We start from the raw sequence: 15,218 nt of genomic DNA, 5'->3' as shown, positions 1-15,218 counted from the left end.
AGTCTCAAACTCCCCACTCGACATTTGGATGTACGACTCAATTTTCCCCAAGGAGAGATATATGGCAATTTTATGCTTTCTCTCAAATCTTCAAAAGCTACAGCACTTATCCCAAGCTCAGAGGTGGAATTGGACTCTCCAGAGTACCCAGAAGACTATCACCCGCATCTCTTCCACATGGTAAAATATAGTGCCATTAAAAACAATAAACAATTATAAACACTTCTGGGTATCTCAAGAGTAAAATATGTAAAAATATATAAAATATTTCACTTTTAAGTTCATACTAAAACGTAAACACTTTGGATTAAACAATTAGAAATTACTTAAGAGTATATTCCTAGCAAGCACCACAGTGAGTTTAAAGAACTAAACCAGCAAAGCACTGTTCGAGACACTTGCACAGTTAATGTGTTAACTAAACAGAATGAATTCCGAGCATGCACATGGAACTGTAGCATGCTTTACAAGGTGCTACTGTTCTCATCTTACGTTATTGCAAAGAAAACTTTACTTCTGAGCCACCTAGTTAACATGTGGATTACTGTAAACACTCTTTTACTTTCTTTAAATAACCGATCCTAGCTAAACAGCTGTATTTGCAGTTACTTTAGGAAATGCAGTATAGACCGGTAAAGGCAGCCGAGCAAGAGCAGTGACTGCAAGGATGCCAAGCTGCCTGGATGAACAAATCCTGGTCTCTCAGCATACAATTCTGCCAGCCCTACTCAGCACAGGAGCAACGACATTGGCGGAAGCCATGGGAAGCATTATCATCATAGGACTTTGTGAGTCTGTCACCCCGAAACTGCGCTGGTAATATTTCTGAAGGAAGAGACTAAAGAGTGCTGAGCAAATTTCTCCAGGGCTGTGTACAAACTGCACACAGCCTTGTCGGCTCTGCACAGCCGAGCTGCGGGCGGAGGTAAAGGCACAGCCTACTGGAAACAGACAAAGCAGTCACTCACCAGTCTTTTGCTAACTAAGGAAGCGGTGCTCTGCTCTTCATTCCAGGCTTCTGCTTTCTGATCAACCGCTAACACCGCGCTCCTCCTCCTGCTCCTTCCCTTCCCAGAAGCTGAAGCACACCGCAGTCATAGGAGAAGCAGGTCCCTCCTATGAGCATGCTCGGTATCTAACTTACATGACTCGGTATCTCAGCATGCCATGACCTACTTCCACACAAACTCAAGAGAGATGCACACCCAAGGACCATCGGCTGTAATCTACACACAATGCCGGGCTAACGCCTGGACATTAACTCTGTGGTCTTGCTGCTTCGTTTAACCTGATGTGACAAGCAAGAACTACTTCTACACTTTTATTAAAGCACACCTTATGTTTCAATAATTTTAAATATTTACTTTGTTTTTAATTGTTTGTCTGGGTGGGGTCTGTGCACATGAATACTGGGGGCAGATGAGAGAGGCTAGATCTCCCAGGAGCTGAAATAACAGACATCTGTAGGCTGAACTGGGTCCTTTGCAAGCCCAGCAATGCTCTTATTGGCTGAGCCATCTCCATGCCCAGGTACAGTGTTCAACTACCAACACAATATGCCAAGAGGCCAGGATAAACTGCAATTTAAGACATCTAAGATGTGGCCTCCAAATGTAAATACAAGCACCAATAAAGCAAGCAACCTAGAATCCATTTCACCTCTCCTCCTTCATCTGTCCTCATGCATACCGACCAGGCAGCCTGATCTATGAAGCAGATGCTGCTGTTCGTCACTGCAGCTCACTCTATATTTGCAGTCCCACCCCCATGCAGCTTGGCTGGTTCTTTCGTTTTCTTTATAGAGGTGTTTAATTTCTCCTGTGTAAATAGTAGTGGCCTGAAGCAATGGTATATATTTGTGCCAATGTTTGCTATCCTCAAATTAAAGTTGATTTTTTTACACTACAGATTATATAATCGATTATAGATGGTGTTACATAACAGTAGGTATGACCCAAATATTGCTAAGTGTAGAAAACAGACCCTTTTAAACTCCCCCCACTGTGTATGTGTGTGTGTGTGTGTGGGGGGGAACGCGTGTGTGCGTGCATGTCCCATGTCTTGGCTGACCTGGAACTCAGAGAGTTCTGTCTTACTCACTGCTGAGATAAAAGGTGTGTGCCACTACTCCGGGCAAAAGAACATGTTTTACAAAAATGGTAGAAAACCCGGAGTTTACACATACATATTTATTTTATTATATTTTAAATTTCTATTTATATTAGAACATAATAGTTTGCTGTGATTTTCTGGGTAACCTATAGGAACAGCCATCAACTTTGAGTTGATGGTGATTTACCCCTACTCCAATTCAACCCAGTCCAGGAAAACTCAACCACACAACTTTTTTGTACCCACTTCCCCTTTTCCCTCTGGGCAGAGAAGCAAAACTAGGAAGTATTTGTAGGAAGAAGCTGAACACTTGCCACACACAAAGATGAAGACAGCAAACCTCTGATGGAACAAAGCTAACTATCATTAAATGGTCACATATGCTAATCAGTGGGTTTTTGCTTTATTTTATTTATTTTCTCCTCTTCCTCTTCCTCCTCCTCCTCCTCCTCCCTCCCTCCCTCCCTCCCTCCCTCCCCCTCCACAGCACAAAGGCAGAAAGATTGTGAGATCAAGCCAGTCTTGACTATACAGCAAGTTCAAGGCCAGGAAGAGGTACATAAGGAAATACTGCCTCAAAATCAAAACCAACCAATCAAATGCAGACCTGGCTCTATGTTTAAGAGGATGCCCTGCCCTTACAAGAAAATCAAACTTGGTTCCCAGCACCCATATTAGGAGGCTCCCAAACTGCTTTTAACTTCATTTAGAGGTCTCTGTGTGCATTCACACTCAAATGCACATGGCAACACAGACATATACACATATACATAATTTGAAATGATTTTTAAAAGTCAACACAAAAGATGTAGCTTGGATAGAGTGCTTGTTAGTTAGGTTCTGAAAGACCTTGGGTTCAACTCTTAGACTGAAGACTGGGAAAGGACTACAGAGAAAGTAAATGGAACCACATTTAATTTCAACAGTTTCCCAGTAGAAACTATATTAACTTCATAGAAAACTACCAACAAAACATTTTCCTCAGCGCTCTTCCTGTCAGAGAGCACTGGAGCTTTGGGTCTTTGGGCAGGTGCACAACAGCCATCTTTGAAGAAGAAGCCCAGAAAGGGAAAGAACGAAAGATAAGGTAGGGACCCAGAGTCATACAGACTCAAAGTCTACAGGGAGGAGAGCATTCTGAGGAGAGAAATCACTCGAGTTTTTATGAGGGTATGGGGAGAAGGGACAAGGGACAGTCAGGAGCAAGGTCCACAAACCCACATGGGGACTGGAACAGTGACACTGGCTGCATGAACAAAGATAGTATCAACATTAGGGAGAAAAAGCTAATTATTCTGAGGGAAAACCTGGAAGTAGACAGCAAGAGTTGGACTATGTTTGAAACTACTGCAGAGTAAAGACATCGCATCTAAACCAAGAAACAAACACACATAGACCCACAGACACATAGACACACACGCACACACTGACACGGGATACACAGACATGAACATGGAGGGGGACAGGGAAAGAGGCAGCTCAAGCTACACAGACACAGCCCTGTTCTCTTTCATTTCATCCTTTACATTTCTCCACACTACACTTCCCTTCAGCATGATTTCCCTCTTATATACATCCAATTTAAGTGTTCACGGTAATTAGAGGGTTTTGTTTTAAATCTGTTTGAGACAGTATTATCCTATGCAGCCCAGCAGGCTGTGAGGTTGTTGACTGTCTGCTCAACCTTGACATAGTGAAATTACAGTGTACACTGCCATACTTGTGTTATTGTGTTATTAATCTCTATGTTATGCAACCCTTCTTTAATTTCGGCTTACCCTTTCTACCAGCGAAGTCTGAAAGAAATATTTCCCAGATGTCCCCAATAAGAATGAGTTTTTAAAAAATTCAACAAAGACATCGTTTATTTCTCTGAGAATCACATGTTCTATGAAGACTTAAATATAACTGTCTTTCTATTCCACACTTTACTAAGTGTGTGGATGGAAGGTCCAAGAATGGAAATGAACACATCAGCTTTTCACTGCTGTTTTGAAACAGGGCCTTGCTCTGTTACCCAGGCTAGCCTAATGCTCATGATCCTCCTGTGTCATCCTCCTGGGTTAGATGACAAACACACCCCCCTAGATCCAGCTTCCAGGAGTTTTGCCTGCAATTTGTTGTACTTTGAGGGCAGTGCTGGGCTCCCAGTTGAGCTGAGAAGACACAGAGACCAAACAAACAAGTGTCTTTCCAGTGGCTCTCCATGGCTCTCCGATGCTTAGCTCTCACTGAGACGTCACTGCCTGCAGAGTATGATGGAACTCACACTTGATGCTGTGTGCTCATGAGTGGAGTCTCATGTTACAGTCTGTTATTCTGTTTACCACAGGAATGTGCCAGGGCCATCTGGGGTAGCTGAGAAATATTGGAAACACGCACATGCTTGCACGCGCGCTTACTTACTCTAAAGTGAGTGGGTGTGAGGTCACACACTGTTTATACACTGTGGAGGTTCTGAGAGAGATGAGAGGAACCACTCTAAGGAATTCATAAGAATTAAGCATTACACACTGTGAAGTATTGTTGAATCACCAATGTTAATTTTCCCTTTAAATAAGCTAAGACATTGATGAGTAGAATAATCTGACTCCCTGACTGCCAGACATTAGACCTGGCCCTAGCAGTTTGCTCTCTTAAGTGAATGGCTATCAGCCAGACAACCAAGCATTCTGCCATCATGCCACTATGAAAACTTCACAAGACCCTCAAGAAGCCACACTCCATCTTTGGCTGCCTGCTGCTGAAGAACAACTCCTATCCCAGCTATGCCTTCTCAATCAGCTTGGGGAGACCTTTCGCCACGAAAGGTTTTAATGAACTCTGTCCAACCCCACAGTCTTCCCTATTCAATCTAAAAGCATGGAACAATCAACAGGCTCTAGGCTGGAGCCCAATGGCCTCAGACACCCAGTGGCACACATAGGCCTGGAAGAGGTTATCCCAACCCATAAACCCTGCCTGGCTCATCCAAAAGACTCCAGTTAAGCAGCACTGGCACTCTGATTAACTTATTTCTCTGGAGGTGTACTAGTTCACAGGCAGAGAGGGGTAAGTAAATAGTAACTAGTTCACAGGCAGAGAGGGATAAGTAAATAGCTGAAATACAACTCAGCTAGCTGATACAAGAGAAGCTGAGAATTTCAGGCGAAAACAGAGGTCCACATGGGCTGCACTGTGCAAACACGCACTGGCGGTCGAGGGCAGAGGTGGCCAGAGTGAAGCAGGAAGGAGAGCGTAGGAAATGTTCTAAAATAAAGCAAAAGTCTGAAACTGGTAAAGTACAACATCCATTTTTCTTTAATGACTTTTAGCATGTTTTGTATATGATGTTGTTATTATACAGACCTATGGGTTGCTATCGTGATTGACATTATGGCTTGCTAGTTATTAGAGAATCATTGGTAGAAAAATTATTCTTCCTTTTCTGAATCCCTTTGGCATAGTCATTAAAAATTTCCCCTTACGTTTTTGGTTTTGGAGAGCAGAAATAATAAGTAACAAAAGATAAGGAAAAAGAAAACAAGATATAAATAGATCTGAGTAGAAAGGGCGGGCAGCGAAGGCTAATGAAGTTAGTACATGATAGCTGTATTTCTCTCCCAGCTGGCTTAGTGATCTTAGAATGGAGGCAGTGATGGGACAATGGACAAGCATCTGAGGGGGTCACTCCCACCCCCACCCCCAGCAATCCAGCCACACCACTTTCTACCCTAGTTTTACAAAACGACAAACTCCCAGGCCTTACCTCGAACCCTGCGATTGCCCTTAAGTCTTCCATTCCCAGGAAGGATGGGAGAAAAGGATAAAATGATTTTCATTTCAACTTGTTTACAGAGTTTGAGGCAATATGTAAAAAGGCCTTAGTTATAAAATATAGTTATCCGGTTTCTCCAAAAACATCGAGTCTTTGAATGTGCTTCTTCCGATGGCTCCTGTGGCTGCCAGGCTCACTGACGGCTGCACTAGTATTTAACATTTAGAGGACCTTAGAGTACAAATCTATCAAAATTACAGTTGAGTAGTGAGCTAGCTGGAAGCCCTCAAGATCATACTGTCAGATACTAATGAGAAGTCTAAAGAGTTAACCCGCCAGCGAAAGGAACAGTGGCCAAAGGATCCTGAACACGAGAAGGGAAACACAAGGTAGAAAAGGGATCTGAGAATGACAAGACAAACCACGAATCAGAAACGGCCGCTGTAAGTCCTCAGTGCTACCACTCCACTCTTCCCACAACCCAATCAGAGTCCTAGTCCCACACAGTGCCAATCAGTCTCAAAGCACTGACAGTTTACTGCTGGCAAAGATACCTCTTTCTGCTTTATGGATTTCTCACTTGGGGCTTCAGAAGGCAGCAGAAAAAGGAAGTAATTTGATTTTTGAAATTATGCATTTTTACTAACTATTAAAATGTAGAACTTCCAACTATACATCACAACACCGAGGAGCTAAGAGATGGCTCAGAGGTGAAGAATGTGCTCCGCTCTTCCCAACATTCACACTGGGTAGCTCACAACTGCCCAGACCTCCAGGTCCTATACATCATATGCCCTCTTCTGGCCTTTATGGGCAGGGCACTCACATATACACACACAGACATAGATACACACACACAGACATGGTGGCTCACAACCACCTGTAACTCCAGTTCTAGGGGATCTAATTCTTTTTTTTCTGACTTCCAAAAGGACCATTAAGCATGCATGTGGTACATGCAGACAAAACATTCACAGAATAAAATAAAAAAGTTTAAAAAAAAGGTTGTTAAATGGAAGGGAGAAGTAACAAGAAGGTATTTGAGGGGGCACATAAACTTACAGGAGTCTTTAGCAGAAGTATACATTCTACATAATAAATTTGCTACTGACAAAAAATGGTAAATTTTAAAATACATTTTCACATAAAAGAAGCTTAAATATACCATTGACTTTTATTGTAGCAATAAACCCTTAGCATCTACTTAGCATGTGGCAAGATAATGAATAGACCTAATTATATATTATTTTGGCATTTAAGTTGTCTGTTGCAATAGACAATACTTATACCAAGAAAAAAAACCCTCATGCTTTACTAGAAAAACAAAGGACATACAAGACAATGTTGCTTCTGAATAAAGGTATAAGAGAAAAATATTTTTAAAATATTGCATTATATAAGTAAAAAGAAAAGCCAGGGTTGGGACAAGATTATTATTACTTTCTGCTATGAGACATTATAATAACTACTTAATACCTCTTCCTCCAATCATAAGTTGTATTTTTCCCTATTCTGCTAAGAATACTGTCAATGAGTTGACTAGAATATTACCTTAAGTATTGCTGAAATTTGCCACTTAAAAGTAATTTGTTCCCTTTGTTCACTCATTCTCTGAATGTGTGCTGAGTACATTCTGCTGCAAACGCCCTTGTCCACACGGCAGACAAAACACTAATGAGGTGTCTGCTTCAGGAGCCTCCGAGCTCACAGGCAGGAATCAGAGACTAGAGAAAAGGCTGTGCAGAGCTAGGGCACGCTATGCAGAGCTAGGGCACGCTAGGGCCTGTGAGTGGACAAGCAGAAAAGGCCTGAGGAAGGAATGCTGTTCTAAATGGCATTCGAGTGGAGGGTGGGGTCCAGATGGGGCAAGCTAAATTTAGAAGCTAAGCTTGGCATCATAAAGACAAGAAAGAAGGCTTGTGTAGCCAAGTAGAATGGGTAAGAGAAAGCTGGCAGGCGATGAGGTCTGAGACACGGGAAGTCAGCCATCGCTGGACTCTCAGGCCAGGCAGGATCTGGGGATCCTCTCAGTGCAATGGGACAGCTGTTCGTGGCAGCGCTGACAATGTGGTCGAGATGCTCACACTCTGAGAAGATGTGCTTAGCTACAGTGTGGAGAGTCGATCCTAAAAGTTCAAGAGCAAGAAAAGCTGAGAGGCCACTGTAACTGGAGGGTGATGGTGGCAGATGGGAGGTACAGGGGACCCAGGAAGAGGCACATCTGGACACTTTTGGAAGGGGATGTGTCAACTGAGCCTCCAATAGGAGGTGGTCCAGTATTGCTGAGTGAAGGAGAGAGATTAAGAATGCTTGCATAGCTGCTTTCCACTGTCCCCATGAGACACTGCATGTCAGCGCACATGAGACCAGCAAGGGGACGGAGGTGCAGACCGACGCTGACTGCGGGCATACGGCATGCCAAGGGCCTTGGAAATCATCAATTTACAAAAACATTTCATGACTGAATTTTACTGAAATAAAACTTAAGAAATTCAGATACAATAAAATATCACTTTAGGTCATCAGAAAAACAAAAACTATTGCCCTTTTAAATCTAAAACTAGATGGATATAGTTCAACATCTAGTCATCTCAATTAGTGTTGGCAAGACAAACACCAGATGCTCATTAGGCAAAATTATGTAAACATCGACAAAGAAGACAAGATGGCAAAAGTCAAGGGAATGATCAAGGACAGCTTGAAAGTAAATCGGATCTGTGCTGCCCATGGCACGTAGCTGCTTCTGTGGAACACAGGGTTAGAACAAGCTACCTCGAGTAGGCAACAGAGCCGGCATACTGATGGTCGGTCGCTCTCAGCACAGTGCTTGTGGTCACCGAGCAGTCGGCAGGGAGAACAACAGAGAGGCTTTGGGAAGAGGGCAGGGAAGGAAAGGTCCCCAGGTCAGCAGCGAGCTTCACAGGGTGTGCGGGAGAGGTCTCACACCCAGGCTCTAGTCTGCCTACCCGCTTTGCAAAAGGCTCTTTAAGATTTGGCTTAGTCATGTGTTGAATGAGAACACTATTTCTTATTTTATGGAATTATAAACATTAAATGAACTAATGTTTGAAAAATATCTAGTTGCTAATTTGTTTTTAAAAAATCCCTAAATGCCTAAAGTCATGGGAATGTAAGCCATCAACAAATCAGTTTATGATAATGAGCTAAATACCTAATAAAAAATGGAAAGAAAAAAAATAAAATAAAAAAATCAGTTTATGAAAATATAATTTAAAAAGACTGCCAGATTATATTCCAAGTCTCAGAACTGGGCAGCACTGGATACTTGGCTCTGGCTTTAGAGACATGAAGAAGACAAGAGTAAAGGGTTGGGGAAGCTCCCTCTTTGGTTAAGAAAAGCTCATCAGGCCAGGCCTATGGCAGAAGCACTTGACTGGAAGCTGAGAGAGAGAGAGAGAGAGAGAGAGAGAGAGAGAGAGAGAGAGAGAGAGAGAGAGAGAGAGAGAGAGAGGCCATTGGATCAAGTTGTGAGAGTGAAATCTTGATTATACTGGAGATGTCAAGATGTTGGAGGTGCCAATGATATAAGATGTCGAGTAGGGACAGCTGCCTCTATAGAACAGAACCAGTCCAACCGAGAGAGGTGTATTATCAGTAAAAGTGCTGGCCAGGTTGAGATCCTAATAGCTCTCTGCTCTCAGCATCCCTTGGTCGCCTTTAAATAAATGCCCAGTACATTAGCATAAAGTTAATTGTTCTCTAACCATTTACAGGTTTGGGTTTTGTTTTCGAGGCTGGCCTTAAACCCTTTTTTATTTTTATTAACTTTTTATTGATTTTTTTTGAACTTTACATCATGTACCCCAACTCCATTCATCTCCCCATCCTTCCGTATCTATCCTCTGCCCTTGCAACCTCCCCTAAAAAAGGAAAAAGAAAAGAAAAAAATCCCACCACTGAACTGCGATATGTCACACAGAATGTCCTTTTGTCCAAGCAGCTCTGCTTGCAAATGGTCACTGCAATGAGTCACCGTTCTGGCTCGAGGCCATTGGCTTCTGCTACACTATCAATACTGGATGCTCACTGGAACTCCTCTCAGATATCTTGCTGTTGCCCTGCCCTGCATCACGAAGATATTGCAGCTTGGATTCTGCAGGACCTGGCCTCAGATCAGGACTTGGTCCTCTAACTTCCACTTTCCAAGTGCTAAGATTACAGAAATGCATCACCACACCTAGTGCCTCCAAATGCCTTTTTACTCATCAACCTTAAAGTGTACACTATACACAGAACAAAGTGTTTTCCTGTTTAAGAAAGTAGGTTTTGTTGTGCTGCAGAACCAGGCAAGGAGAAACACATTTATAAGTCTCAGCACTCAGAACACTGCATCAGGGCAGGCTGCAGCACTGCGGGTGTGCTCATCTCACCCCAGACTCCTTACTGCAGGCATCTGCCTGCTTGGCTTTGGGTTCCAGAAACTTCCTGTTCAATTTGTCGGTAACATGTCAAAAGGCTGGTAAATAAATGTGACTCTAAACATCACTCTGCAGTATGGTGGAGGGAGAACACAACTAGGGGGCTTTATTCTTAGGGTTATACTTAATTTACAACAACACAAAAAGTACACAAAACCATGCATTTTTAAGTAAATAGAAAAAAACCTAACTGCCAATTTAGAGTAAAGGGTAAAATTTTTTATTGCTTTTTTATAGTGATCAGATTTACTTTTCAAATGCTGGCTTCATAAATTATCTAAAAAAAAACGAAGTCCAGGGCTGGAAAGATGGCTCAGCAGTTAAGAGCACTGACTGCTCTTCCGAAGGTCTTGAATTCAAATCCCAGCAACCACATGGTAGCTCACAACCATCTGTAATGAGATCTGATGCCCTCTTCTGGTGTGTCTGAGGACAGCTACAGTGTACAGTGTATTGTGTATTTATAACAATAAATAAATCTTCAGGCTGAAGCAAGCAGAGGTCCTGAGTTCAATTCCCAGCAATCACATGATGGCTCACAACCATCTATACAGTTACAGCATACTCGTATACATAACATAAATAATACGTCTAAAAAACAAACAAAAACAAAAAAACAACAAAACTAAAAAAAACAAAAGACCAGACTAACGACACAATGTCCTTACAAATCACTGCACTGTGGCCCTTTCTGATCAAGATTTTCTTCTAAAAAATACAGTCAAAGACATTAACAGTTAGCTTTCTTTCTGCTTAACGTTTGTTTACAAGATTCTGTCTTTGACTCATATACTGCATTCCATACTCCCAAATATAACACATTAATTTAGAAGTCTAAAACAGGATCTGGAGAGATGGCTCCATAGTTAAAGGTCCTTGCTGTTCTCAAAGAGGACCTGTGTTTGCTTCCCAGAGCCCACACTCCAGCTGCAGGGAATTCAGTGCACTCTTCCGACCTCGGAGGGCACCAGGCGCACGTGTGGTACACATACATGCATGCAGACAAAATTCATAAAATAAATCTAAAATTTGCTTTTTAAAAATCCCAAACAAAAGCCAAAAAGCTTGTTTCACCAGGGATAGTAAACATTTAGCCCTTGTGAACCAAACGGTTTCTGTCACAACTATCAACCCTCCCATGATAATGAGAAAACAGTCACAGATGGTACACAGTCACATCTGACACAATTCTATTTACAAAGCCAGGCTGGGCTGCTCCCTCACCTGGAGGACCAGTCCCACAGCATGGAGCCAGCCCACACTTCCTCCTCACCGCTGTCTAGATCGCCTCGCTCACTGGTGACCACCATTACTAACCTCAGTAACAGCAAACGGTTCTCCATTTTCAAATTTTCACTGACTTTCTGAGTACTTTTTTTTTTCTTAATTTCATACTTTACCAACGAAACAGAACTTAAGAAGCACTTTATTTCCTATAAATACTGTTTTCTAAAATGCAGTCTTATACCTTTGACTTTCCTGTCATAAGTAGAAATAATGGCACTTCTCTATAAATGAAATGCTTCTCTAAGATTCAAACCAAAAGCAAGCATTTCCCTGGAGACTTCATGACTTCATTTTCCTCTGTAGCTGAATAAAGCTCCACTCAGCATAAATGTCACACCTTCACTACTCAGTGAGTGTTGATGCCCATCTCCTCTGGTTCCAGCTACCGGCTATGGTGCAGAGCAGCAGTTAACAAGGATGTACAGGTCTCTCTAGGGTAGGTGGGGATGGAGACTTTTGGGCACATGTCCACACGTAGAGCAGTCACACTGCACTGCCATTTTTAAGCTCTGGAGAACCCTCTATCTGATTCCTGTAATGGCTGCACTAGGATGCTCTCTCCCATCCGCACTGAATAGAGTTCCTCTTTCCTCACATCCTCCCCAGCACCAATGCCATAGCCATTCTGACTGGGTAACGCCTTACCTGGTACCCTAGAGTAGTTTTCATTTGTATTTCCGATGGCCAGGTGCTCACTGCTAAACACGGCTACTGGCCACTTGTGTCTCCTCTTCTGAGAACTGCTCATTTCATGGGCCTACTTGAGACTGGCAGCGTTGGTGTCTTTGATGTTTGGTTTTTTGCAGATCCCTATCTCACCATGTAGACCACCAGTTTCAGTTAGTAAGTCAAGGTCAAGTTGAATTTTGTACTAGGTAAGCAATGTGGACCCATGGTTTTAGTTTTTTAAACTTATGTGGACAGTGAATATCAGCCAAAAATTTTTAAATCACTGACACAATATACTACTTTTTTTTTTTAAACGAATCCATCCTTACTGGATAAAATGGTGGATCATACAGTGACACTCTCACACATGTTCAATTCTGATCATGTTTACCTGTCACCTTGTCCTCTTGCTGGCCAATCCTATCTCCTTCCTCCTCTCTAACAGCTCTCCAGTTCTTTTGTCTCCTTAGGTTCTACGTAAAAGAAAGCATGCAATGCCCAGTGCAGGCCGTTCTACTTTAACATGTGTGATGGTCTCAGCTCCATCTATTTTTCTGCAAATGACCTGATTCCACTCTCCTTATGCTGACTTACCACCCCAGCTATATACGGCTGCTTTCTGTACCCACTCACCTGTTGCTAGGCACCTACCCCATCCCATGGCTATTCAGAATAGAACAGAAGTAAGCGTGATGCTCAGAGCATCCTCGCTGTACGCTGACTTGGACTCCTTCCCAGGGGTGGTATAGCTAAATCATATGCTAGTTCTATTTCTAGCTTTTGAAGGAACATCAACACTCATTTGCATAATGACTGTGCTAATTTACATGCCCAGTAACAGTATGTAAGAGCTCCTTCCCTCTACAGCTATAAGCCAGCATTTGTTTTATTTTCTGTTTAGATGTGTTTTCTTCATGATAGCCATCTGAGTAGGGCGAGACAGAACGTGTAGTTCTGATTTGCATTTCCTCATGGCTTAAGATATTGGTATTATTTTAATGTAATTATTCAGTTTGTTTGCCAACTTGCTGACTGGATTATCTGTCCTTTTGGTGTTTAATTTCTGATGTGTTCTGGATATTAATCCTCTGTCAGATGATGAGAAGATTTTTTTCTATTTTATAGGCTGGTTTCCTCGTCTTTTGGTTCTTTCCAGTGTTCAATGCCTGTTAGTTCAGCACAGCCTCATGTCTTGCTGCAAACATGCTGGTGTCCTAGAAGTAATGAATTAGCACACTCTGCGTTCTGAGAGACTTCACACTGCTTTTCTGGCTTCTCTTGCTGTCTCCTTAAAATGCAAGGCTTCCTTTTTTTTCTCACTGTGTTTGGGAAATGGCTCCTGCAGCCCCTTTCTTTTTAATTTCACCCTGTGCCTGTCTAGGAATGTTTCTTTGTGGGTATCATTTAAAACACACTTAGTGGTTGTCTCACAAGAATAAAGGTAAACACACAGAGGGAGATCATACAGGGAACTTGTTTTATGATCTAACATCGTGGAGCACTCTGGCTATGAGTCACCTTCAGTTCTTCAACATGGCAGCGACAATCAGCTACACTGAGTTGGTGAGACTGGTGTTTACACTCCAGTGTCCCAGCCAGAGCTGCACTTTACAGTGGTGTACGTTCAGATCGCCATCAGCCACGCACAACAGCAAAAGGCTGTCTCTGCTCTCTGCCAAGAGCTACAGAAACACGAGGTCCACACACAGAAGAGCCCAGCCTCTCTCTTCTGTAAGGGCGGGTACAATGCTTTACAGTAAACTGATACATGAGTAGCCAATGAAAAGCAACTATGTGGGAATCAGAAGGAAAAAGCAGAGGGAAGGAATGGACAGGGAGGAAATTTAATACAGCGGATTTAATTATTTCCAATGTTGGAACAGGAAAAGCTCTTGTTGACTTCAAACAGTATTCTTACAACTGAAAATATAATTTCACCAGCAAATAGTAAAGAACGGAATAGTAAGGCGTTAAGGTTTCAAGATTACTTCAAAATTAAAAAGTACAAAAGGTGTGGTGTTGACTATAGAGTTTCGATTCTATAAAAGGCAGCAGGGAAAGTTAATAAAATCTATTGAAGAATAATTCTAAGATCAAGTTTTAGCTAAATATAATCTTAAAAGTATATGAGTGTGTGAGGAAGCAGGGAATTGACAAGATTGCAACAATTAGCAAGGCAATGAATCAATCAATGTCTTTGGGAAAGGACAAAGCAGTCAATCAAATCCCTCCAGGACGAGATCAAGCGCAGAGGAAGGCTCCATCACAGAAAGACCCACGAAGGAAAAGTCTGACTATCGTTTCTCATGGGGCTTCTGCAAATGCTATTAATCTTTCATAAGGAGGCTACTCACGTCAATAAGACGTTAGCACACTGCCATCTCGACCTGGAGGACAGGCTGTGCACTGGGCTAAGCTGCACTGATATTCTAATGTCAGCACACTTATTTCCTGACTCATTCCTGAGCTGTGGACCGGGAGCTCGCACTGCCTTCTTCAGATCTCCACCTGGCTTTCCTACAACCTACATCATTTCCTACAACACACACATTTCCTCTCACACATCATCTGCCTGGAACTAATTTGTAAACTTCCAACTCTAGAGCTCAGTGTGCTCCCAGCCACAGAGATCACCACACTGTCCTCTAACCCACTGCCTTCTCTCATTTGTACACAGGCAGCAGTCTCCTAACAGGCTAGCTTCCCTGTCCACTAGTCACGTTGCAGGCATGCTATGTTCTCTCACACCTCATGAATCTCTTCACCCTAGAGGGCTCTTTCCTGTCAAGTTATTTATCTGCCCCAGTGTATGTGTGTGTGTGCGTGTGTTTGTGTGTGTGTGTGTGTGTGTGTGTGTGTGTTTGGCCTGTGAAATTACTAGTATAGGGGAACTATGCCTGTTTTGCTTATCACTATATCACTATGGCCCTGGAAACTATCAGAAGCTTTGACAT

The 15,218-nt window shown here is 42.5% G+C and overlaps 1 protein-coding gene across 43 annotated transcripts in view; it reads right to left on the bottom strand.

Annotated features, from left to right (window-relative positions):
- Positions 1-15,218, bottom strand: part of Plekha5 (pleckstrin homology domain containing, family A member 5) — a 173,472-nt gene that overhangs the window by 104,962 nt on the left and 53,292 nt on the right. The window contains exon 1 of one of the 43 annotated variants that reach the window (XM_006506876.4): positions 969-2,016. The exons of the other annotated variants lie outside the window; for them this stretch is intronic. The gene's annotated coding sequence lies outside the window, so the exon portion shown is untranslated. Of the gene's footprint in view, positions 1-968; positions 2,017-15,218 lie in introns of those variants that run through there. 43 annotated transcript variants of the gene reach the window in all.

Source organism: Mus musculus, chromosome 6 (assembly GCF_000001635.26).
Source record: "Mus musculus strain C57BL/6J chromosome 6, GRCm38.p6 C57BL/6J".
NCBI classification, from domain to species: domain Eukaryota; kingdom Metazoa; phylum Chordata; class Mammalia; order Rodentia; family Muridae; genus Mus; species Mus musculus.
The sequence above is the reverse complement of the archived record's forward strand: the minus strand, read 5'-3'. Positions and strand labels throughout refer to the sequence as shown.